A 24,082-nucleotide genomic window follows, 5' to 3' on the forward strand; every position below is an offset into this window, starting at 1 on the left:
TTTTTCCATTCATTTAGATCTGACTTCATTTGCGTGAAAAGTGTTTCATAATTATGTTCATATAGGCCCTGGGTTTGTCTTGGCAGGTAGACTTCCAAATATTTTATAGTATCTACTTGTAACTTTGAATGGAATTTTTCTTTCTATCTCTTGCTGTTGGGCTTTGTTAATAATGTATAGGAATGCCGAGGATTTATGTGGGTTTACTTTATATCCTGCAACTTTGCTAAACTTGTTTATTATTTCAAGTAGTTTTCTTACTTGATTCTCTAGGATTCTCTAAGTAAATCATCATAGAGTCTGCAAAAAGTGGCAATTTAGTTTTTTTCTTTGCCTATTTGAATTCCTCCAATTTATTTTTCTCCTCTTGTTGCTACAGCTAACATTTCTAGTACCAAATTGAACAGTAGGGGTGATAATGGACATGCTTGTTCCACGCTGTATCTTATTGGGAATGCATCTAGCTTATCCGTATTACAAATAATGTGGCTGATGGTTTTACGTAGATGCTATTTATAATTTTAAGGAAGACTCCATTTATTTCTGTACTTTCTAGTATTTTTAATAGGAATGGGTGTTATATTTTGTCAGAGCCTTTTTCTGCATCTGTTGAGATATGGTTTCTGCTAGTTTTCTTGTCGTTATGGTCAATTATGCTTATAGTTTTCCTAATATTGTACCTGACTCGCATTCTTGGAATAAATCCTACGTGGTCATAGTGCATTATTCTTGTGATAAGTTGCTGCAATCTTTTTGCTAATATTTTATTTAAATTTTTTGCATTGATATCCATTAGAGAAATTGGTCTATAATTTTCTTTCTCTGTTTTGACTCTACCTGGTTTGGGTATTAGTACCATATTTGCGTCATAAAAAGAATTTGGTAGGACTCCTTCTTCACCTATTGTCCCAAATAGTCTGCAAAGTATAGGAATTAATTGTTCTTTAAATGTTTGATAAAATTCACATATAAAACCATCTGGCCCTGGAGATTTTTTTCCTAGGGAGACTATTGATAACTTGCTCAAATTCTTTTTCTGAGATGGGGTTATTCCAAAATTTTACTTCCTCTTCTGTTAACCTGGGCAATTTATATTTTTGTAGATATTCATCCATATCCCTAAAGTTGTCAAATTTATTGACATACAATTGGGCAAAATATTTCCTAATTATTGTTTTGATTTCCTCTTCCTTAGAGGGGAATTCACCCTTTTCATTTTTGATACTGGTAATTTGATTTTCTTCTTTCTTTTTTTTAATCAAATCGACCAAAGGTTTATCAACTTTATTGTTTTTTTTTTCATGAAACCAGCTGTTTATTTATTAATTCAATACTTTTTTTGGTTTCAAATTTGATAATGTCTCCTTTGATTTTCAGTATTTCTAATATGGTATTTATTTGGGAATTTTCAATTTGTTTCTTTTTCTAGCTTTTTCAGTTCAATGCCCAACTCATTGATCTCCTTTTTCTCTACTTTATTCATATAAGTATTTAGAGATATAAAACTTCCCCTAAGAACTGCTTTTGCTGCATCCCATAAGTTTTGGTATGTTGTCTCATTATTGTCATTCTCTTGAATGAAGTTATTCATTGTTTCTATGATTTCTTCTTTGGCCCGCTCATTCTTTAGAATTAGATTATTTAGTTTCCAATTAATTTTTAGGTTATTTTTCCCTGGTCCTTTATTACAAATACTGTTTTATTTCAACATGATCTGAGGAGTATGCTTTGACTACTTCTGCCTTTCTGTACTGGATTGTGCGGTTTTTAATGCCCTAGCACATGGTCAGTTTTTGAGTATACGCCATGTACTTTTGAGAAAAGTATATTCCTTTTTATCCCCATTGAGTTTTCTCCAGAGGTCTATCATATCTCCCTTTTCTAAAATTCTGTTCAGCTCCTTAAATTCTTTCTTATTTATGTTGAGGTTAGAATTATCAAGTTCAGAGAGGGGGAGGTTGAGGTCTCCCATTATTATACTTTTGCTGTCTATTTCTTCCTGTAACTCCCTTAACCTCTCCTCTAAGAATTTGCATGCCATACCACTTGGCGCATATACGTTAAACAATGACATTACTTCATTGTTTATGGTGCCTTTTAGCAGGAAGCAGTGTCCTTCCTAATCTCTTTTAATTAAGTCTTTGCTTTGTTTGAGATTAGGATTGCTATACCTACTTTTCTTTTACTTTAGCTGAAGTGCAATATATTTTACTCCCTCCTTTTACCTTTACCCTGTGTGTATCCCCCTGTTTCAAATGTGTTTCTTGTAAAAAAGCATATTGTAGGATTACGGTTTTTAATCCATTCTGCTATCTGCTTCTATTTTATGGGAGAGTTCATCCCATTCACATTCAGAGTTATGATTTCTATCTGTGTCTTTTTCTCCATCCTGTTTCCCCCTGTTTATGCTTTTATTTCTCCCTTTCCCCTTCCACTCCTCAACAAAGTTTTGTTTTGACCACTGTCTTCCTACGTTTACCCTCCTTCTTGATTCCCCTCCCTTGTCTTACCATTTTCCACTTGCTGCTTCTTCCCTCCCTTCTGACCACCCCTCCCTTCTTTCCCCCTTTCCACTCCTACTGCCTGTAGGATGTTAGATTTCTATACTTATCAGGGTATGTTATTCCCTTCTTGAACCAGATCCGATGACAGTAAAGCTTAAATACTGCTCTTCTCCCTCCTTTCTTTCCCTCTACTATAATGTGTTTTTGTACCTCTTCCTTTGATGTAATTTACCTTTTTCTGGTACCTCCTTATCTCTTCTCCCATAACCCTCCCTTTGCATCTCTTAATTATGTTTTTTATCCTTATATCAGTTATTTTATATTGACATTTGCAGTCTATGTATATCCCTTTCACTTATAGTAGCTGTACTATTCTCAAGATTGACATATATATCTATATTTATATCTATATCTATATATATATATATATACTTATAGAATCCTATATAAAGATGTCACTAATTTGCCCTTATTAATTAATAAGGCTTTTGGGGTTGTTTTTCCCCTGTTTAATTTTTTATGTGTCTGTTGGGTTTTGTATTTGGAGATCAATTTTTCCATTGAGTTGTGGCCTTTTAATCAGGAAGGTCTGGAGTTGCATTATTTCTTTGAATGTATATCTCCTTTGTCTGAAAAAAATATGCTTGATTTTGTTGGGTAGTTGATCCTTGGTTGTAGTCCCAGCTCCTTTGCCCTTCGGAATATCATATTCCAATTTCTTGTGTCATTTAATGTAGAAGCTGAGAGATTCTGCATGATCCTGACTGTAGTTCCACGATGTCTGAATTGTTTCTTTTTGGCTGCTTGCAGTATTTTGTCCCTGCCTTTTGTAATTCTGAAATTTGGCTATAATATTTCTTAGTGTTTTCAATTTGGGATCTCTTTCAGGGTGTGATCGGTGGATTCTTTCTATGGCTATTTTGCCCTCTGGTTCTAGGACCTCTGGGAAGTTATCTTTGATAATTTCTTCGAAGATACTTTCAAGGCTCTTTTTTTTCACCATGTATTTCCGGTAGACCAATAATTCTTAAATTGTGTCTCCTGGATCTATTTTCCAGGTCAGTTGTTTTTCCAATCAGACATTTCACATTTTTGTTTCTATTTTTTCATTCTTTACATTTTGTTTGACCACTTCTTGATGTCTCATGGAGTCATTAGTTTCCACTTGCTCAATTCTAATTTTTAATAAGTTGCTGTCTTCATTTTCCTTTTGAGTCTCTTTTTCCAATTGGTTGATTTTACCTCTCAGGGTGTCATTTTCTCTATTTAGATTCTGAATCTCCACAGCCATTTGGCCAATATTATTTTTTTAGGGACTTGATTTCATCAGTGTTTTTTTTTCCACTTTTTCCATTTTTTCTTTTACCTCCTTAATTTGTTTTTTTTTTTTTTTAAATCATCCTTTAGCTCTTCCAGTAATGCTTTTTGGGCTTGAGACCAATTCACATTCCCTTTTGAGGTATCAGATGTGGGTATAGTGTCACTGCTATCCTCTTCCAAATTGGAATTTTGATCATGCCTGTCTCCATAAAAAGAATCAATGGTCCTCGGTTTTTTTGTGTTCTTCTTCATGTTGGTTGGCCTTTTCCTGCCTTTACAAAGAATATCTGCTTTGGGGGCTCAGTGCTCTCTGTCCCAGGTTTCTTATTCTGGGGATTGTGAGTCTAGTTTACTAGCTTTGTGTATTATAGCCTTCAGTTTCCTGAGTGTGGGGGAGGGGTCTGACTGCCTGAAGCCTCCTGTTCCCCTGGCGCTGCTCTCCAACACTTTTGCTCTTCAGCAATGGTCTCAGCTGCTTGTTATTTGTGCTGGTGTCTGGCACTTCCCCTGGGGTTGCAAGGCTACATCTAGGTTCCTGTTGTTGACCCTTTCTGGCTCTGCCCCTCTGGGACTCAGGAACTCCCACAGCTTGGCCACTGAAGCCCCATTTCTTTCTCCCCAATTCCAGCATTTTTCCCTGAGGAATTCTCTGGGTCAGGGGGAAGGGCAGGGATTAGAGCCATTTACTGGCCATTATGTCTCCTGGAAGGTCAAGAAGCCACGTTTCGTACCTTTGGGCTGCAAGCCGCAGGAGTTGATGTCTCATGGCTGGTGGCATTGTGCTGCTGTCTCTCATTGCTTCCACAGACCCTCATCCTGTGTTGGGAGGCCTAGGGATCTCCACCAGTTTTGGGCACCCAACTTTCTCCCTGCCTGTCTTGCACGTTGGTTTATGCTGCTGCTTCTGCTTTGGTGCTGTCTGGAGCAGCTCCGCAGGAGCACTCTCCCAGCCTACAGATTTGTCTTATCAGCCTTTCAGACTCTCCTGGCATGGAAATTTGCCTCACTCAGACTGCTCCCAGTTTCCATCTCTCTCAAATTTGCTCAGATTCACTTTTTTATAGGAATCTGACAGAACACGTGAGAGCTCTGGTAAGATGCTGTTTTCATGACGCCATCTTGGGTCTGCCCCAAGTATCATTATTCTTAATGATGTGAAGGCCATATAACCAGCAAGTCTGGCAGTAAGTCAACACTTATTAAATATTTGATATGCCACAAACACTTTGTTAAGATTTGGGGATACAAGGAAAGTTTTTTTTTTTTTTTTTAAAGTCCCTACCCACTCCATTATCTTTGCCAAGAAAACTTCAAATAGGATCATGAAGAGTTGAACATGAGTGAAAAATTACTAAACAACATCAATGACAGATCCAAAAGGATATCATAGTCCAATGGGGGAAACTTTCTGTGAATAAATAGCTATGATGTCTGTAAACTAATCTCAGAAGAACGGGGCGTACCCAGAAGAGTTTTGTGCAAAAAGAGGGATTTGGGTTGAGTTTCTAAGGAAGCCAGGAAGCCAAGGCATAAGTAAATGATGAAGAGGCAGAGCATTCCAGGCATTCAAGATAGAGTGTCTTCTTGAAAGAACAGATAGCAGGTTAGCATCACTATGTCATAGAATGGGTAAAAGAAAATAAAATGTAAGAAGAATGGAAAGGTAGAAAGGGGTTATTTGCTGAAAGTCTTTAGATGTCAAAAAAAGGATTTTCTGTCAAATAAAGGTTTGAACCCAGATCTTTCTTAACTCTCATCCAGGCTTTTCTCACTATAACACGGTAGGGAGAACCTCTACTGGGGACCTCCTCCATTCATGATGTGGAGGTGATCTTAGGTTGTCAAAGACTATGCCAGCGGATCATTATCTCTGAAAGAGGTTATGAGCTTTGTGAAGCAGTAGGACTACCAACTCCATATCATTCTAGGACCACATATGTGCAAAGAACATAGTGGGACTTCAGAGTTCATGATGCCTGTGGAGAGCATTATTATTGGAGCTTTCCCTGAGAGTACAGTCTCTATCCTAGACTCTGTGGAGAATCAGATGAGCTAAGACTTTATTTATATATTTATTTATATTAAATTTATTTATTATTTTATATATCATTAAGTAGATACTGTTACATATTATACATTTATTAAGACATTTATAATATATTTATTTATATTATATAAAGAGGCACATTATCAAAAGTTTGACCACTTAATTTTTGTGGTAAAGTGATCCAGGATTGTCATCTCCTAAGGCACTGAGTAGTTGTGATTGGAGTCTTCTTCTTAGTAGCTTGGGTGACCCAAGGGCTGAGAGGAGAAGATCGACACAGGTAGAGGGTGAGGTAGAGAAGAAAGTGATTGTAGTTATACAAAGGAGGTATCATTGGTGTCAGAAAGTAGTGAAAGTGTTAGTGTATGTGGGAGTGATGAGGTGAGAAGCTCTCCCATGCTGTGAGTATGGGAATATGGAAAGAAAACAGGTGAGGTTATAGCACTGAGTGTGTGCAACATGTCATAGATTTAAAAGGTCTGGACTGATGAGCAGACATGTGGTGCTGGGGGAGTTCCATTTCAAGAATGTCTTGATAGTAATCTTGAAGAGGTACCTTTATGGAATAATCATGGCATCATTGGCATAGAATTGGAAGAAATCTCAGAGACCATTTCATCCAAAACTTTCATTTTACAGATGAGGGAACTTAGGTCCATGGAACTGCTGTGACTTGACCCAGGTCACACAAATAGAACATGTCAGAGACAGGATCAGAATTGAGAGCAAGTTTTCTTTCCTTTCTGCCACCTTATATGAGCCTGGGAGTAAGTGTGGAGGCTTCGAGACCCAGCACCAAGAACCATGCTATTGGAACTGCTTTTCCCTCAGTGGTCACTGTAACTTGAGGAGGCATGTGCCTGGTAGTAGGACTTGAGACCTAGAACTCTCCACACAGCATAGACCAGGACAGAAGGAACAATACTATATAATCACATTCTGTCAAATGTTATTTTTCTGAATTGATGGCACAGGTGATATTGCCTTGGGGTTTCTATTTCCAGAGAAGTGTTGGTAGTTCGCAGGGGGCAGCCTGGGAGTAGAGATGTAACAAGAAATTTTTGTATCCAAGGTTTAGGGGGTTATTAATCTAAGCAGAGAATTATTCTCTGTAACAAAGAATAACAAGTAAATGGAGATAAAGGTGGATGAGCAAAATGAGGAAAATCCTGATAATATCTTAATGATCCTATAGTTCCTCATCCCTGAATAGAAAGTAGCATACTTTGAAAAAAGCTAATTATTCTTCCCAATTAGGCAATAGCTGATCTCATGAGTTTTCAGGCTAGAAGGGACTTTAGGAGATATTTACTCTAAATTATTCAGTTTACAAATAAGGAACTTGAGGCCAAAAGAAATCAAGTGGTTTTCCAAATGACACACAAGTAGAAAGCACAGTGCTTATATGCTCTTGAAGCACTGCAAATTCGATCAGTGACCTCAAATTGAGGCACCTTGGATCAATGCCCTGATCATTCTGAACCAATTAGAGCTCTGATTCTGGGATCCAAATCCAAATACCATAATCACATATTCAAGGAGTGTTGAAGTAAAAGTAATACATGCTTTATATACAACAACTTGTGACGAAGTATGTTAGAGTTAGCATGATGCAGTGTGATAAAAACAGATTTTGGAATTAGGGGAATGAGGTTTCCTCAGTGATCTTGGGCAGAGAAGCCTCAATTTTCAAATCCTTAAGATGGTGTTGAATGATATTTGTCCTGTGTATCACAAAGGCTCCCGTGAGGAACGTAAACCTTGTATTATGAGAATCATTAAGTGTTGACAATAAATAGAAACCAGAAAGAGCCTCCAGACTTCCCAAGTTCATGTCTTTGTTGCTGCCTCTCCAGACCTCACCATCATCCAGCCATCTTTGTTGTTCTTCCAGTATTTGTATTGGCCTGGCTTTTGATGCTTTCAACATGCAGATGACAGTGTTCTCTCGAAGACCTCTTCTTTTAACTGTGGGATGTGATTTTCTCTTCCTCATTACCTGCTATGCTTTAGCCTCTCCTGAAACTCTGCTCCCAGCAGGCTGCTGGGCTTTCTGGCAGGAAGATGGAGATTTCTGTCCACATTCCCACTCAGGGGAACAGTAGGGGAATGGCATGGTAGTTAGCATTTGTTTTCCCCCCTCTGAGCTGATATCAACACTTTCCTTCAGAAGGTAGTCACTCTGGGTGCTGCAGACTCATTTCCCTGTCTCTGACAGTTCCAGTTTCCCTGGTGAGTCAGGGACCTGCTGGAATCCTCCATTGAGGTTATCATTGAAAGAGACATGGAGGACAGACAGAGCCATTCATTCTACATAGCGACGCCACAGCTTCCCAGCACGGGTGCCTGAGCCTGTTTATCTGCTGTAATGAAGCTTTGCTAATGCAGGAGAAATAAATTCAGAAAGGCACACCCCATGGAGAAGCAGGCTATAATAAAGCTCCTATTCATTATTTGAAAACAAATACAATTTGTATGTGTAGCTATCTGGATGTGGAAAATTGGTTCCTCTTAAATAGAAAATGGAATCTGGCACATGACCCAGCAAATAGAAAGGACTTTCTGCCTGGAGATTTTGGAACTACTCCTGTTGTTGCCCAGGAGCTGCCCTTGTTTTCCACACTCTGACTTTAAGATAACACTGAAATGATTTAACCAAAAAAAAAATCTAGGTTCCTTGCTCAGCAACCAGGAGATGTCAAATTCTGAATGATTGACAATGAGCTCTTCCTAACTCTTTAGGACTCAAAGCCTGTTATTTGAAAAGCACCTACATGTTTTTCTCCTCTCCTAATTTTCTTTTCTGCAGTCCCAATCAATTGAAAATGCACATTTTCAAAGGTGGAACATGATGGGTAAGCAGGAGAAAGATGTGTTCATAAAATTGAAATCTCATCTTTGAGGAAGGATAATTTCCAATCACACATGTGAGAGACCTAAGAGCAGAAAGCTCTGATGAAGAAAGCAGAGAGGGAGGAGATTCAACACTGAGGTGGAAAGAAGGAGTCTGATGCTTAGAGTTTCACCAGTGACACTGGATTCTGGGAAAGAAAGGCTTTGATATACTGGGCCCTGGGTTAGTATATTTATACAAGGAGGCAATGTCCATTTTGAGCTAGTATGAATTCATGAAAAATAAGTCACATCAGACTAACTCCATTTCTATTCTCACAAAGTTACAAGATCAGTAGATCAGTAAATAATATAAGGCATTTATTTTATCAAGGAATTTATTATTATTATTTTATATTATTATTTTACTATTTTGTAAATCATTTTATTTTTATATTTATATAAAATATATTTATGTTTTATTATTTTATAAACATTACATTTATTTTTAAATAATATTTTATTTTTTATCTTCCATTACATGTAAAAAGAAATTTTTAATATTTGGCTATTTTTAATTTTGAGTACCAAATTCTATCCTTCCCTTCCTCCCCTCTCCCCTTTCCCCAGATGGTAAGCAATCTGATATAGATCGTACATATGTAATCATGTAAAGCATTTCCATATTAGTCATTTTATGCAAGAAGATTTGAATGAAAGAAAGAAAAAGAAATAATGTGAAAAATACTATGTTTCAGTCTGTGTTCAGATAACATCAGTTCATTCTCTGCAGGCAGATAGTATTTTTCATCATGAGTCCTTTAGGATTATCTTGGATCATTGTATTTCTGAGAATAGCTATCATTCACAATAATTCATCGTACAATATTGCTGTTACTGTGTATAATGGTCTCCTGATTCTACTCACTTTATTTTGTATCAGTTCATGCAAGTCCTTCTAGTTATTATTTATTACATTTATTACTTTTTGAATAATCTCTTTATTTCTTTATGAACATGATGGTGGAGATGTGGACTGAACAACAATACAGTTAACTGAATAAAGAACTAGTTTAAACACTGGACCCAAACTGGACTTGTAATCAAAATAATAATGTTAGCTTTGATAGAAGTCTCTAACAGGGTAACATTGGAATTTTTTCTTGATGGTCAAGCTGTTCAAGCATTTTTAAATCAAAGACTTGAATGAGTTCTTGTATAAAAGGTATGATCTGGAGTATCTATGGCTACTGTATATCACCTCATTTCTTTCCCAGGGATTTCTGGGCACCTGCTTATTTTCTGGGATGGTACGCTTATCTTATAGGTCTCACACAGGCAGCTCCAGTGTCCCAGAGAGGGAACAGCATTATGTGCTTCTGCTCACACTAAAATGCTGTCACCATCCTGTGGCAAACAATTTGGGAGAAATATACTTCCTCTACTCACCACTTTGGCTCTTGAGCCCTCATCAATATATTTCCATTTGCATAAAAAAGAAAATGACACTGATGACATCATTATATCTAAATATAAACATTTAGTTAGCAATAAAGTAAAAGAATTAAAATATTACATATTAATACATGAAACAAAATTGATGAATACTAAAATATGTCATAATATATACATAAACCTGACTCATGATCTTGCATCAATGCACTATCTGTGGAGGAGAATGCCCAAACACCTTGAGAATTTATCCAAGGGTTGTGGTATTTGAATACAATGGAATAGTATTGTGGTATAAGAAATGAGAAGCAGACAGACTTCATAGTAACTTGGAAAAACCTACGTGATCTGATGCTGAGTGAGGGGAGGAGAACATTGTAAAGGATTACAGACACATGGTAGCAGTGACGACTAACTTTGATAGACTTGGCTCTTCACAGAAATACAAAGTTCAAAGACAGCTCAAAAGGACTCATAATGGAAAAATCTAGCTAAATCCAGAGAAAGAATTATGGATTCTGAATGCTGATTGAGGCAAACTATTTGCTCTATTCTTTTCTTTTCTTTTTTTTCTACTTTTTTGGTTTTGTTTCTCCTTTCTCATGATTCTTTTCATTGGTTATAATTCTTCTTTAAAACTTGACTATTGTGGGGGGGCAGAGCCAAGATGGCAGCTGGAAATCAAGGACTCGCTTAAGCTCCCTACCAGGTCCCTCCAAACACCTATACAAATGGCTCTGAACAAATTCTAGAGCTGCAGAACACACGAAATAGCAAAGGGAAGCAGGGCTCCAGCCCAGGACAGCCTGTATGGTCCCTTGGAAAGGTCTATCTCACAGAGCAGGGAGCAGAGTGGAAGAGAGCCCAGTGTGGGTAGGGACAGGACCAACCAGACTAGGAGCCAGGCGGAACAGGCATAGTGCCCTGAATCAGTAACCTGTGGAAGTTACCAGAATTCTCAACCCAGAAATGCCAAAGACTACAGAGAAGGTTAATGGGTAGAACTGCTAGAATGGAGTGAAAGGAGTTAACGGTCAACCACGACTCTGGGGGCAGCAGAGGTGGTGCAGCTCTGAGGCTGCTTCTAGAGCTACAGCTGCAGTTACTTCTGGTCCCAGTCCCACATGATGGGAAGAATTAAGTGGCAGATTAGATCAGGAGTGCAGAGCCTGCTTGGATCTGAGTTGTGGTCCTGGTTGGCTGTTCTTGGGGGAGAAGGAGTGCTGGTGTGGCAGTGCTTGTTGTGTAGAAGTTGTTCTGAAAACAGCAGTGCAGCCGCTCAAGCTTGGGACAAAGTACTCTCTACTCTATAAGCAGTCATACCCCAACAAAAAAACACAAGGATCAAGTAGTTGAATGAGAACATTAGGAGGCAGCGAAAACATTCTCAGGTTCACACTTAGACTTTGGAATCTTTCTTTGGTGACAAAGAAGATCAAAACATACAGTCAGAAGAAGTCAACAAAGTCAAAGAGCCTATATCAAAAGCCTCCACGAAAAATATGAATTGGTCTCAGGCCATGGAAGGGTTCAAAAAGCATTTGGAAAAGCAAGTTAGAGAAGTAGAGGAAAAATTGTAAAAAAGAAATGAGAGTGATGCAAGAAAACCATGAAAAACAAGTCAATGACTTGGTAAAGGAGAGCCAAAAAATGCTGAAGAAAATAACACCTTAAAAAATAGACTAACTCAAATGGCAAAACAGCTCCAAAAAGCCAATGAGGAGAAGAATACCTTGAAAGGCAGAATTACCCAAATGGAAAAGGAGGTCCAAAAGACCACTGAAGAAAATACTACCTTAAAAATTTGACTGGAACAAGTGGAAGCTAGTGACTTCATGAGAAATCAAGATATTATAAAACAGAAACAAAGGAATGAAAAAATGGAAGACAATGTGAAATATCTCACTGGAAAAACCACTGACCTGGAAAATAGATCCAGGAGAGATAATTTAAAAAATTATTGGACTACCTGAAAGCCATGATCAAAAAATAACCTAGATATCCTCTTCCAAGAAATTATCAAGGAGAAACTGCCCTGATATTCTAAAGTCAAAGCGTAAAACAGAAATTGAAAGAATCCACTGATCACCTCCTCGAAAAGATGCCAAAAATAAAACTCCTAGGAATATTGTTGCCAAATTCCAGAGCTCCCAGATCAAGGGGAAAATCCTGCAAGCAGCCAGAAAGAAACAACTTGGGTATTGCGGAAACATAATCAGAATAATACACGATCTAGCAGCTTCTACATTAAGTGATTGAAGGGTTTAGAATACGATATTCCAGAGTTCAGTGGAGCTAGGATTAAAACCAAGAATCACCTACCCAGCAAAACTGATGTATCATGCTCCAAGGCAAAATATGGATTTTGCATAAAATAGAGGACTTTCAAGCTTTCTCAGTGAAAAGACCAGAGTTGAATAGAAAATTTGACTTTCAAATGCAAGAATCAAGAGAAGTAAGAAAAGGTAATCAAGAAAGAGAAATCATAAGGGACGTACTAAAGTTGAACTGTTTTGTTTACATTTCTACATGGAAATATGTGTATAATTCATGAGATCTCAATATTAGGATAGCTGAAAGGAATATGTGTATATATATATATATATACATACATATATATACATATATATATATGTATGTATGTATATATACAGAGGGCACAGGCTGAGTTGAATATGAAGGTCTGATGTCTAAACAATAAAATCAAATTAAGGGATGAGAGAGGAATATATTGAGAGAGGGAGAAAGGGAGAGAGAGAATGGGGTAAACTATCTCCCATAAGAGTGGCAAGAAAAAGCAGTTCTGTTGGGAGGGAAGAGGTGTCAGGTGAGGGGGAATGAGTGAATCTTGCTCTCATCAGATTTGACCTGAGGAGGGTACAACATACACACTGAATTGGGTGGAGGAAGGGGATAAAAAGGGGGTACAATAGAAGGGAGGGCAGATAGGGGGAGAAGGTAATCAAAGGCAGACACTTTCTAAAAGGGACAGGTTCAAGGGAGAAAATTGAATAAAGGAGGACTGGATAGGAGGCAGCAAAATATAGTTAGTCTTTCACAACATGATTATTATGGAAGGGTTTTACATAATGGTACACGTGTGACCTATGTTGAATTTTTTTGCCTTCTTAGGAGGGTGGGTGGGGAGGGAAGAGGAGAGAGAATTTGGAACTCAAAGTTTGAAAGCAGATGTTAAAAAAAGTTGTTATCGCATGCAACTGGGAAATAAGGTATACAGGCAAAGGGCAATAGAGATCTATTTCGCTCTACAAGAAAGTAAGGGAAAAGGGCATGAGGGGAGAGTGGGGTGACAGAAGACAGGGACGACTGGGGAATGGGGTAATCAGAATATTTGCCAGGTTAGAAATGGGGAGAAAATTTGTAACTCGAAATCATGTGAAAATCAATGCTGAAAACTAAAAATGTTAAATAAATAATAATAATTTAAAAAAGAAAAAGAAAAAAAAATGACTATTGTGGAAATAAGTTTAATGCAAAGGTATATGTAGAACCTATATTGGATTACATGCTGTCTTGCATGGGGGAGGGGCAGGAAAGGGAGGGGAGAAAATTTAGAACTCGAAAGCTTATTGAATTGATTGTTGTAAACTATAAATAAATAAATGTATAGATAGACAAATGAAAGAATCGATATTTTTTTCAAAAGAGGAATCTATCCAAACAAGCATATTAGTGAGAAAAAAATGATATGCCCCATTTCCACCTCTGAAACTGTAGACTTGGATGCCCTCATTTTGTTTCAGGAACTGTTTGTAAAAGCTCCTTGATGAATGGAGCTTCTATGTTCACAGATATCTTAACTCCTAAAATGAGTTTATCCACAATGTGCGCCTGGGCACAATGTCTCAGCCAAACTAGTTGATCTGTTGAGTGATTTCTTAGATTCTCCATTTCTAATCAGTTCCTCTGCTCAAATTGACTTACCAAACAGCATCTATAGTATACATCACTGAGAGATTTAAGTTCAGCTGATGAAGTTCTGAAATATTTCCATTTATCTCTTTCTATCAGTATTTTTTATGGATTCAGACTCTATAACCTCACTGCAAATGGTCCCACTTTAGCTTGAGATTAGGACTAATATCCCCATCATTTGTCTATGGTCAGGTAAATTCTATTTCTTCTATTTCATAGAAATGTTCTGCTATACATATTACTCCAGCATACCACTTCTTGGCACTTTCAAAATGAACAACTGTCTCAGAGCGCTGAATAAGAGTAACTATTACTTTTGAAATTTTGAACACACCTGTATACATACAAGTGAGTTTCAAGGTGTACTTAACTCAGCAGCAAATTGCTCCACATGAAAGAAGTGAAATTTGAAGGGATAGTATTATACATATGGATAGCATGCCTGCCAAATTTCTGCACAACAGTTATAATGTGTGGCTTTCCAATGCAGAAAAAGTACATTCTTGAGGAGGAATTTTCCGCTGGGGTAGGATTAAGGAGAGGTGAAGGGCATGTAAACAAAGCCTAGGCTTTGCCTAGAACTCCTCCCAGGCTCATCACTTTAACCAGAAAAGGATTTTGAATTGCCCAGAGGATGTTGGATGCCCAACTATCTTGCAAAATACCACCCAGGGCAGTGTCAACACCATTGGGAGACAAGACAAACTAGAATTATGCCTCTGTAATGAACCCAGTGGAGACTAAAATATACTCAAGGGGAATTTGATTAATCTATTAATGAAAGAAAAGAACTTCTAGCAACTAGAACTTTGATTTATCCACTTGACCACAGATATATTCAAAGCTTGACCCCACTTTCCCCTAAACTGTGTACCTCTTTGTAAGTTAGTTTGTCATAGATTTGCAGAATGCTGTGTATTTGATACAAACTACTCTTCTTGTGACACCTCAGTAAATACTCCTTTATAAATGCAATTTAAAAGTGGATGCTTTAATTGCTTTAAACTGATGATCTTAAGAGGAAGCACGGTGGTAGGATTTTGAGTCAATGGCATTACATAAAAATGCCTAACCACTCATGAATACCCCTAGAATCCTGAAGGGGATATAACTAGCTGAGATCTTGGGATCCAACTCATCAGTGGGGGATGGTGTTGGAAGAAGGATGTCTCAGTATTTGTACAGGCTAAATTTAAACCCATAGTTCACCACTACCTTGAGCCTAGGAGAAAGCCATCAATCTGTCGATCAGAACATTGCATTATTGGTGCAGAACTTGTCCATTTTCCTGACTTTAGAGATGAGTAATCTAAGCTTTAGGGAAGTGGTATGATTTCTCCAACTTTGTGGTTATTCAGTCATTTCATCTGTGTCAATCCCTTTGTGACCCCATTTGAGGTTTTCCTGGTAAAGATACTGGAATGGTTTGCCAATTTCTTCTCCAGTTCATTTTACAGATGAGGAAACTGAGGCAAATATGGTTAAGTAACTTGCCCAGGTTCAGAGAGCTGGTAAGTGTCTGGGAATGGATATGAACTCAGGTCTTCCTGACTCGGTGTTCTATCTCCTGCACCACCAAGTTGTCCAATTTTATACAGGTAGTTAAGATTCAAGTTAAAGTCATTTTTTTCTCTTTTATTCCTTAAAACAAAGTTTTTAGACCTCATACACTGTGCATAGCAGACATCGTGCTAGGCTCTGGGACTGCAAAGACTAATTTTAAATGGTCACTACAATCTTGAGATTTACATTCTATACCATGTGGTGGGGAGAGAGAAAGACAAATGTAATTTATAGAGATAACATATACATATAATAAATAAAATTATATTAAAAGCAAACATAAAACCATGGATATATGAATGTAATGGAATACTATTGTGTTATAAGAAATGTCGAGCAGGTGGACTTCAGAAAAAACTGGAAAGATGTATATGAACTGATGCTGAGTGAAGTAAGCAGAACCAGGAGAACATTGTACACAGTAACAGCCACGTTGTGTGATGACTCACTTTGATAGACTTGGCTCTTATCAGCAATGCAAGGTTATAAGACAATTCCAAAAGATTCATGATGGAAAATGCTATCCACATCCAGAGAAAGTATTACAGAGTCTGAATGCAGATCGAAGCATACCATTTGCTCTCTTTCTTTTTTGTTTTGTTTCTTCTGTCTCATAGTTCATTCCATTGCTTCTAATTCTTCTTTGAAACATGACTAATATGAAATATGTTGCTGTCAATGTATATGTAAAGCCTATATTGGATTGCATGCCATCTTGAGGAGGGGGAAGAAAGGGAGGAGAAGGAGGGAGAGAAAATTTGAAACTCAAAAGCTTGTGGAATTGAATGTTGTAAACTAAAAATAAATTAATTAAAATAAAAAAGAGAGAAAATAACAACAACAAAAAGTAAATACAAATTAATTTGGTTATGGGGATATTAACAACTTGGTTTCATTACAGATTTAAAGCTAGAAGGTATATTAGAGCCATCTATTCCAACTCCCTTATTTTAATGATGAGGAAATTGATACTGAGAGGCTAAATGCTTGAGTGACATATCACAACTAGTAATTATCCAAGATGAGCTTTCAAGACTAGTCTTCTAGATTTCAAGTCCCACAGTCTGTCTGTTATGCCATGTTTCCTTTCCAGATAGGAGAGGATTGATGCAAAAAGTAGCACTTGAGTCTTGAAGGGAGATAGAAGTTTCAAGAGGGAGAGGTGAAGAAGAAGACCATTCAAGGCCTATATAAAAACAGAAATAGAAGATGGAGTGGCATGTCTGGAGAAGAACTAGTTAAAAAGTTTGACTGGGGTGTAGAGCGCATGAGTAAAGAAACAGCAAGTGCCCTTCCTATTGTGCCATACTTTTCAATCTCTCAAGAAAAGATGGAGTCAAATTAACTTTTAAGCGCCCTAAACTTAGCTAGTTATGAACCAAGAAGCAAAATATGCAATAATCAAGTATTACCAAAGTGAGATATTATGAGTTAGGAGATGCAAGGTAAGCAACATTAGTAATTTTCTCAGGAACATGAATAATCTCTTCCATGTATTGTCCTGCTAGTCTAGTTTTCCTAACACCCTTTCCAATAACCATCCCTTTTTCCTTTTTACTGAGTTCCAGAGATTCACATTGTCACATCCCCATCCTCTCTCCCCCTGTCTTTTAAAGCTTGTCTTCTTTTAGATTCTTAGATTTTGTGCTATCTATTGTTATTATCCTTGTCTCTTAATCAATATATCCTAGATAGGAAGGGGTATGCCAAGCTCCACATACAAGGCTTGAGTCCCAACCAAATGCCACTCATACAAAGAAATATCATAAACAGAATAGAAATTGATATTTTTGTTCAAGCCAATAGCAAATGGAAATAAGAAAACTTGAATCAAATATGTGTGTAAAAATGCTTAGCACAGTGCCTGCCACATAGTAGGTACTATAAAAATGCTGTTGCCTATCTCCCTCCCCCAAAGTGTCTAACATGGTAAGCTGGCAGTATCAACATAATGAAGATGCTGGCTCATCTACATATCATCTTCTTCTTGCAGTCTTTAATTGTCTTTAAAGATCTTTTTGAATAAAATCTAGAACAATGTATCTTCCCTCTCAAAGCTGGAGCCAGAAGAAGGATTTCTCCTTTCCCAAGCTCTCACCACCTCCTCCTGTCATTCAAGCACAGAGTATGAAGTACTCAATCTCCACCAGTCTAATTCAAACTGACTTGAACCCCAGGTTATTCCACTTAATAGCTCATTAGCAATAAAGCACCACAAAGAGAATCTTAAAGTACCATTTCTATATATTAATTGGTAAAGACATTTCCTGAAAGGAGTTGCAAATTTGGACAAACATTTCTCTTATAGGTTTTCCCTTTTTTGAAGTTTCTGGTCATCCTAGATAGATTATGGATAAGAGCCAATATTTCAAATGAAAGAGTTTCCATTAGGCATTTATTATATGTAAGACACTGTCCTGCATGTCAAGGAGACAAAGATAAAGAGTGACATAATGTTACTTGTATGAAAGGATGTGATGTGCACAAATAAGTATAGTTAGTACAAGTTAAAGCAAGATGGGGGCAAACAATGATCCTAGACAAAGTTGGCAAAGAAATTTTAAATACAAAAAGAAGGCATTCCTCTGTCCAGCTGAAAGGGGAAGGGAGAGAAATCAGGGGAGGTTTCATAGAGGGAGGTAGCACCTGACTCAAGCAAAGGGGAAGATTTTGAGAAAAATAAACATTTAAAGAGTCAGCCTGCTGTAATGAAAAGACCAACCGATTTGTTGTCAGAGTGGCTAGGTTTGGGACTCCAGTCTACCATTAACTCTCTCTGTAATTTTGTGAGACATCCTTTTTTTTTTAAATGACAATCTCTAAGGTCTCTTTAACTACTAAACCATGTGGCATAGGAAGATGAGGAAGGGATCCATTCTATTATAAAGGATAGAATACGCAAATGTAGGGAGTCACAAGATGTCATAGAGAGTTTGGAAAATGGCCAGTAGTCTAATTTGGTGTTGAAAGGGGCACATAAAGGAAAGTAATGTGAACTTGCTAGAAGAGTAGGCTGGGGACAGATTGTTTTAGAATTTAAATGTTAGGAAAGACATATTTTAAAATTATCCTATAAATAATAAGTAATCCCTGAAAAAAAAATCAAGCAAGAGGGTGACATATTCCAGAATTAAAAACAAAAAAAAATAAATTAGAGTTGAAAAGAATTCAGCAGTGATTTAGCTCAACTCCTACCCCTAAAAGAATCTGCACAAGCAACAGGGCTAACAAGGAATCTTCCATACTCTGTCTGAAAACTTTCAGTGAGAGGAAACTCATTGCTTCTCAAAGAAAGCCTTTCCTCTTTGGGACAATTATGAGGAAGATTTTCCTAACATCCAGTCCAGATTTGCCTCTTTTTCAATTTTCTCCCACCACTTTGAAGGGAAGTACAGCAAGGAAAATGTTTCTTCCATATGATGGTATTTTAAATACCTACTGAGAGTTCCCATGTGCCTATTGAGTATTGACTTCTCCAGAATAAACATCTCCAGTTTCTCCAACTGATATTCTTACAACATAGACTCAAAGTCCTTCCCTGTTCTGGTTGTTTCCCTCTGGATACTTTCCAGCTTAGGTAGGAGGTCAAAACCATGCATTAGGAAGATTATTTTGGCAGTTGTATGAGGAATAAATCAGATAGGGGCACACTAAAGGAAACTAGTAGAGAAGCTATTACAATTTCCTGTAGAGTAATAATGAGGTCAACTTGAACAGGGTAGTGGCAGTATGTTTAGAGAGAAGATGATATGTGTTAACTATATTTCTGAGGTAGAATTTACAAAATTTGGCAACTGATTGAATGTGTAGGGAGGAGGGAAGAAAGGGAAAGAGTACATTTTTTCAGGGCTTCAACCTTGGTTTACTGGGAAGATGATGGTGCCAGCAACAACAATAGGGAAGTGAAGAGAAAGTGCAATTTTAGGAATGGAAAATGATTAGTTCAATTTTGAACATGTTTGCATTGAGATGGAGCAAAGGCACATAACTTTAAAGTAGAGCTATTTAGCATGAAGTTGTAGCTAGAGGGAGCAGACCGTAAGGGAGAAGTTGGAACAGGTTATATTTTATGGTCACTTTAAGCCATTTGGGCTACAGGTCAAATTCCTTTACTAGAGACTTCATAATGACCAAATCTCTGTGTGATAAAGCAAGTCTCATGCCCCCAGAATATGTTCTAGTTTCTCTAACAACACTTTAAAATATCAAAATAATTTGGTGATCCCTAGAAGAACATCATATTCAATGATGATAGGCTAGTGTGATTCATCACATACCATTGAAATTTTCATGGAAATCCAGCTGTGGTGTTTAGCTTGAAATGGGAAGCAATGAGTTTGAAAAAGGATGGGGACCAGAAAGTACAGGTATGAGTGATTTGGATTCTGCCCTTTTCCTAATTGGTTTATGGGGATAGAATCAGAATAAGGCATCTTTGGATGAGACTGAAATGCTTATTAACCTATGCCCCCTGCTGATCACCACTTAAATCTGAGTTATTAGCTGGACTGTAGTCACTTAGAACAAAGACAAATTTGGTCTCTGGCTCTAACCTCCACAGGCAGTCAAGAAGCATCTCCTATCATGTGTTGTGACAAACCATTTGGTACAAGCCTGAAACTGTGGCATGTGCTATTGTCAAACAAAATCTATGTAGTGCCCTCTTCTTCATGTTCTTGTTCAGTTACGTGATTTTCTGCCCTCAGGCGATCTGCTTCCACCAAAGACAGGGGCACCCATCTTCAGGGATCAAATGTCACTTTATTTATAAACTGACAAGAAGAGTATAATGGATCAAAACATTTCAGCACAGAAATGATTCACTGAATTTCCAAGCTATTCTGTCAGCAAGCAGCTGTGACAGGAGCAGTAGCAGCCTCCTTGAATACATAGGGCCATAGGAAGATTTAGAAACCACCAGTCCCTGAAGAGGCCAGACCTGGGAAGGGATTCTACTGATTTGGCACTGATCTTTATAATAGTTTATAGCTAAGGTATAAAGTAGCCTACCTCAGGGCTACCAGGAATAGCTCTACCAGGAAACAATATAGCTGAAATGTAACAATGAAGAGAGAAGGTTGTATTGATGAATCATCCCTAAATATGAGCATTTGATAATGGATTATAAGATTTCTAGAAGTTGCAAAAAAGGTTTCCTACTAATGTATGAGTTAGACTAGATTTCCTCTGATGGTTCATCCAATTGTGAAAGTCTGTGAAGTTGCCTCTGTTCTTATTTTTGAAGCAATTGAAAAACAACCCATATGTGCAACTGCAGGGAGTGGTCCACAGTGACGCCATGGTTCAATACTGGTAGTATTGAAGCAAAGATTAGATGATGACTCTGTAATTATATTATAGTAGACATTAGTTTGGACAATAAGGTCATCCAGGTGACTGGTAAGGTCTCTTCTAATTATAAAATTCTGTGATTCTGTTGTAAAGTGGATTTGATTTCAGGTACAGGCTGGACTAAATGGTCTTTGAGCTCACTTGCTACTAGTTTTGAAATTCTATGCATATGTGTTCTGAAGCTTGGAATGACCTACTAAGAGGATTGTACAACAAGGCATTTGCTCCAAGGTTAATTGCTTCTTTTTCATGCCAGATTTTTGACTCAGGACCTGAATGGAAAGAATCCAATGTCTATAAGAGAAGCCATGGCTTCAAATGACTAGAACATTCTAACCTCAAAAAACTTTCAATGTTATTTTATGATTGTCTCTACACACTAACATTAAGTGTTTATAAAACCCTCTCTAGACATTTACTGTATCTTTTCCCCTTTTTAATATTCTAAGCTATGTGGAGCCAAAATTTGGATTTTTTTAGGTAGTTACACAGAGAGGTATTTGCATGGACTATTTTCATAGATGTCAGCTTTATCAAAATACAAATAAGTACAACTGTGTTTTGGTCATTGTGTTTGAACTGTAGCTGTCCAAGGCAATCACTTCCTCCCTTCAACTCCATTGTTAGTCTCCTGTGAATTAGCTGTTGTGCTATTTCTGATTGTGGAACTGCAAGTGAATAACATCATAAGGTAGGAGAATATTTCATGTGCCTTCTTTGTCTTGCTACCTTATTGTTTAGTGAACTCAGCTACACACTTTTCTTACTAGTACTGAAAATCTTATAGATATTTAAATGGGGAAGAAGAAGAGGGGGATTTTTCCTTCCTCTTGCCAGTACATTAATTTGAATTGGAGGGAGGTACCTAAATACCCTACCCTAACTCTCCTCTACCCATACAGAGATGATGTGTAATGAGTAATAGGTTTGAGTAAATGGGTTTTCATCATAAACATGGGGAAAGGTTACATTGATTTAGTATTGTAGACATTTGAAGAGAGCAATACCTATCAGAAATGGATCTCTGTTCACTTAATAAAGGGTTGGAATCTCTTTATTGAGAATGGCTGCTGCCAAAGCCTTCACAGTGGAAAGTGTAAATGATCTAGAGCTCTAAGGGAACTCAGAGATGATATAGTCTAATTACTTCATTCTGGAGATGAAGAAACCAAGGCCCAGAGAATTGGAATGACATCTATAATCACTTGTAGAGGAAGTAAGTCAAAGAGCTGGCCTTCCTGCTGAGGGGTGTAGCTGAAGAGGAAAATTGACCAATGACCTAAGACTTTTTTTGACCAAATATAATAAAGTAATAGGAAAAGCTTTTGCTCCCTCTCTCATTTTTGTCTGCTTTTCTTCCTTCCTTCCTTCCTTCCTTCCTTCCTTCCTTCCTTCCTTCCTTCCTTTCTTTCTTTCACTCTCTCTCTCTTTCTCACTTTGTCTATCTCTCTCTATCTCTCTGTACCTTTCTTTCTGTTTTTCTGTCTGTCTCTCTTCCTCTGTATTTATCTTTCTTTCTCTGACTTTTACCTTTATTTCTAGAGGCTCAGGTGAGTTCTGGACCTCAAATATCCCCAGTTTTATTGAATACCCTAAATGTGTTCTGACCTGGATTTCAGTCAAAGACCAACTTTGAACTCCTTTTTTCTATTGCTTTTTTTGCACTCTCTGTGAGGAAAGTTTGTGTGATTGTATTTACAGCCAGCTGAGCCCATAAGAGGTAATCCAGATTAATGATTTTTCTTTATAAAAGCATTTTTTCCTTTTAGCATTTTATTGTTGATTTATTTTAATATTCTTTTCATTTTAAATTGTGATTTCCAAATTCCCCTTTCTCCTTCCCATTCATTTCCCCAACCACTGAGAAGGCAAACAATATGATATAAATTATATATATGAAAACATATTTCCATATTACCAAATATTACCAGCCAAAAACAACTGATAAGGTCAGCAAGAAAGGCCTGTAGCACCAGAGTGAGAGGAGAGCATGGTTCAGTGCAGGCCATGCAAGCCCACACTTGGTCCCAGCAAACAGTGAGTAGGCCTTGGGAGTGACTGAACCAGCAGCATCAGAGACTGTTTCCAGAGTTCTCAGCTCACAGATGGCAAAGGGAATTGAACCACTGGTTAGAAAGAGATTAGAGGGGTCTCTTTACTGGCACTGGGGGCAAGACTCTATTGTTTTGCCAATACACAAATCCTGGTAACAGTCATGGGTTGCAGTCTCAGAGCAAGAAGGAGCATTAGTATATCAGAGCTGTGGCAGCTGGAAAGTAGGAACTCTCCTCAGAGTTCCAGGGCAAGAAAGAGTGCTTGTGGTCATTAACAGACAAAAGTATAGGCCAGGAACTGAAAACATATAAGTCCCTAGAAGTGTCTCTGAAAACAGCTGCACAAAATCCCTGAAACTTGGGACAGTGTGACCTCCACCCTGAACACAGAACCCCACTATAACAAAGAGTTAAGAGTCAAGAAATAGGCTCAAAAATGAGCCAAGAATAGAAAAAAATTTTGACTATAGAAACGTATTATGATGACAAGGAAGATCAAAACACACACTCAGAAGGAGCTAGCAAAGTTAAAACTCCTATATCTAAAGGCTTAAATTAAAATACGAATGAATGTCAGGTCATGGAAGAAGTCAAAGAGTATTTAATATTCAAGTAAGAGAGATAAAGGAAAAAATGGGAAGAGAAATAAGAGCAGTATAAGAAAATAATGAAAAAATGATTTAACAGCTTGACAATGAAGGCATAAAAATATTGAAGAGAATAATGCTTTAAAAACAGACTAGGCCAAATGGTAAAAGACATACAAAAATCTAAAAAGGAGAAGAATGCCTTAAAAGGAGAACCAATCAAATAAAAAAAGAGGCACAAATATTCACTGAAGAGAACTCCTTAAAAGAAATAGAATTGAGCAAGTAGAAGATAACGACTCCATGAGATATCAAAAAAAAGTAAATCCCGGAGAGAGAATTTTAAAATTATATAACTTCCTGAAAGCCAAGAATAATAAAAAAGGGATAGACATTATTTTTCAAGAAATTATGTGTATTTTATTATGAATTTAT

This window comes from Trichosurus vulpecula, chromosome 8 (genome assembly GCF_011100635.1).
Source record: "Trichosurus vulpecula isolate mTriVul1 chromosome 8, mTriVul1.pri, whole genome shotgun sequence".
Lineage (NCBI taxonomy): Eukaryota > Metazoa > Chordata > Mammalia > Diprotodontia > Phalangeridae > Trichosurus > Trichosurus vulpecula.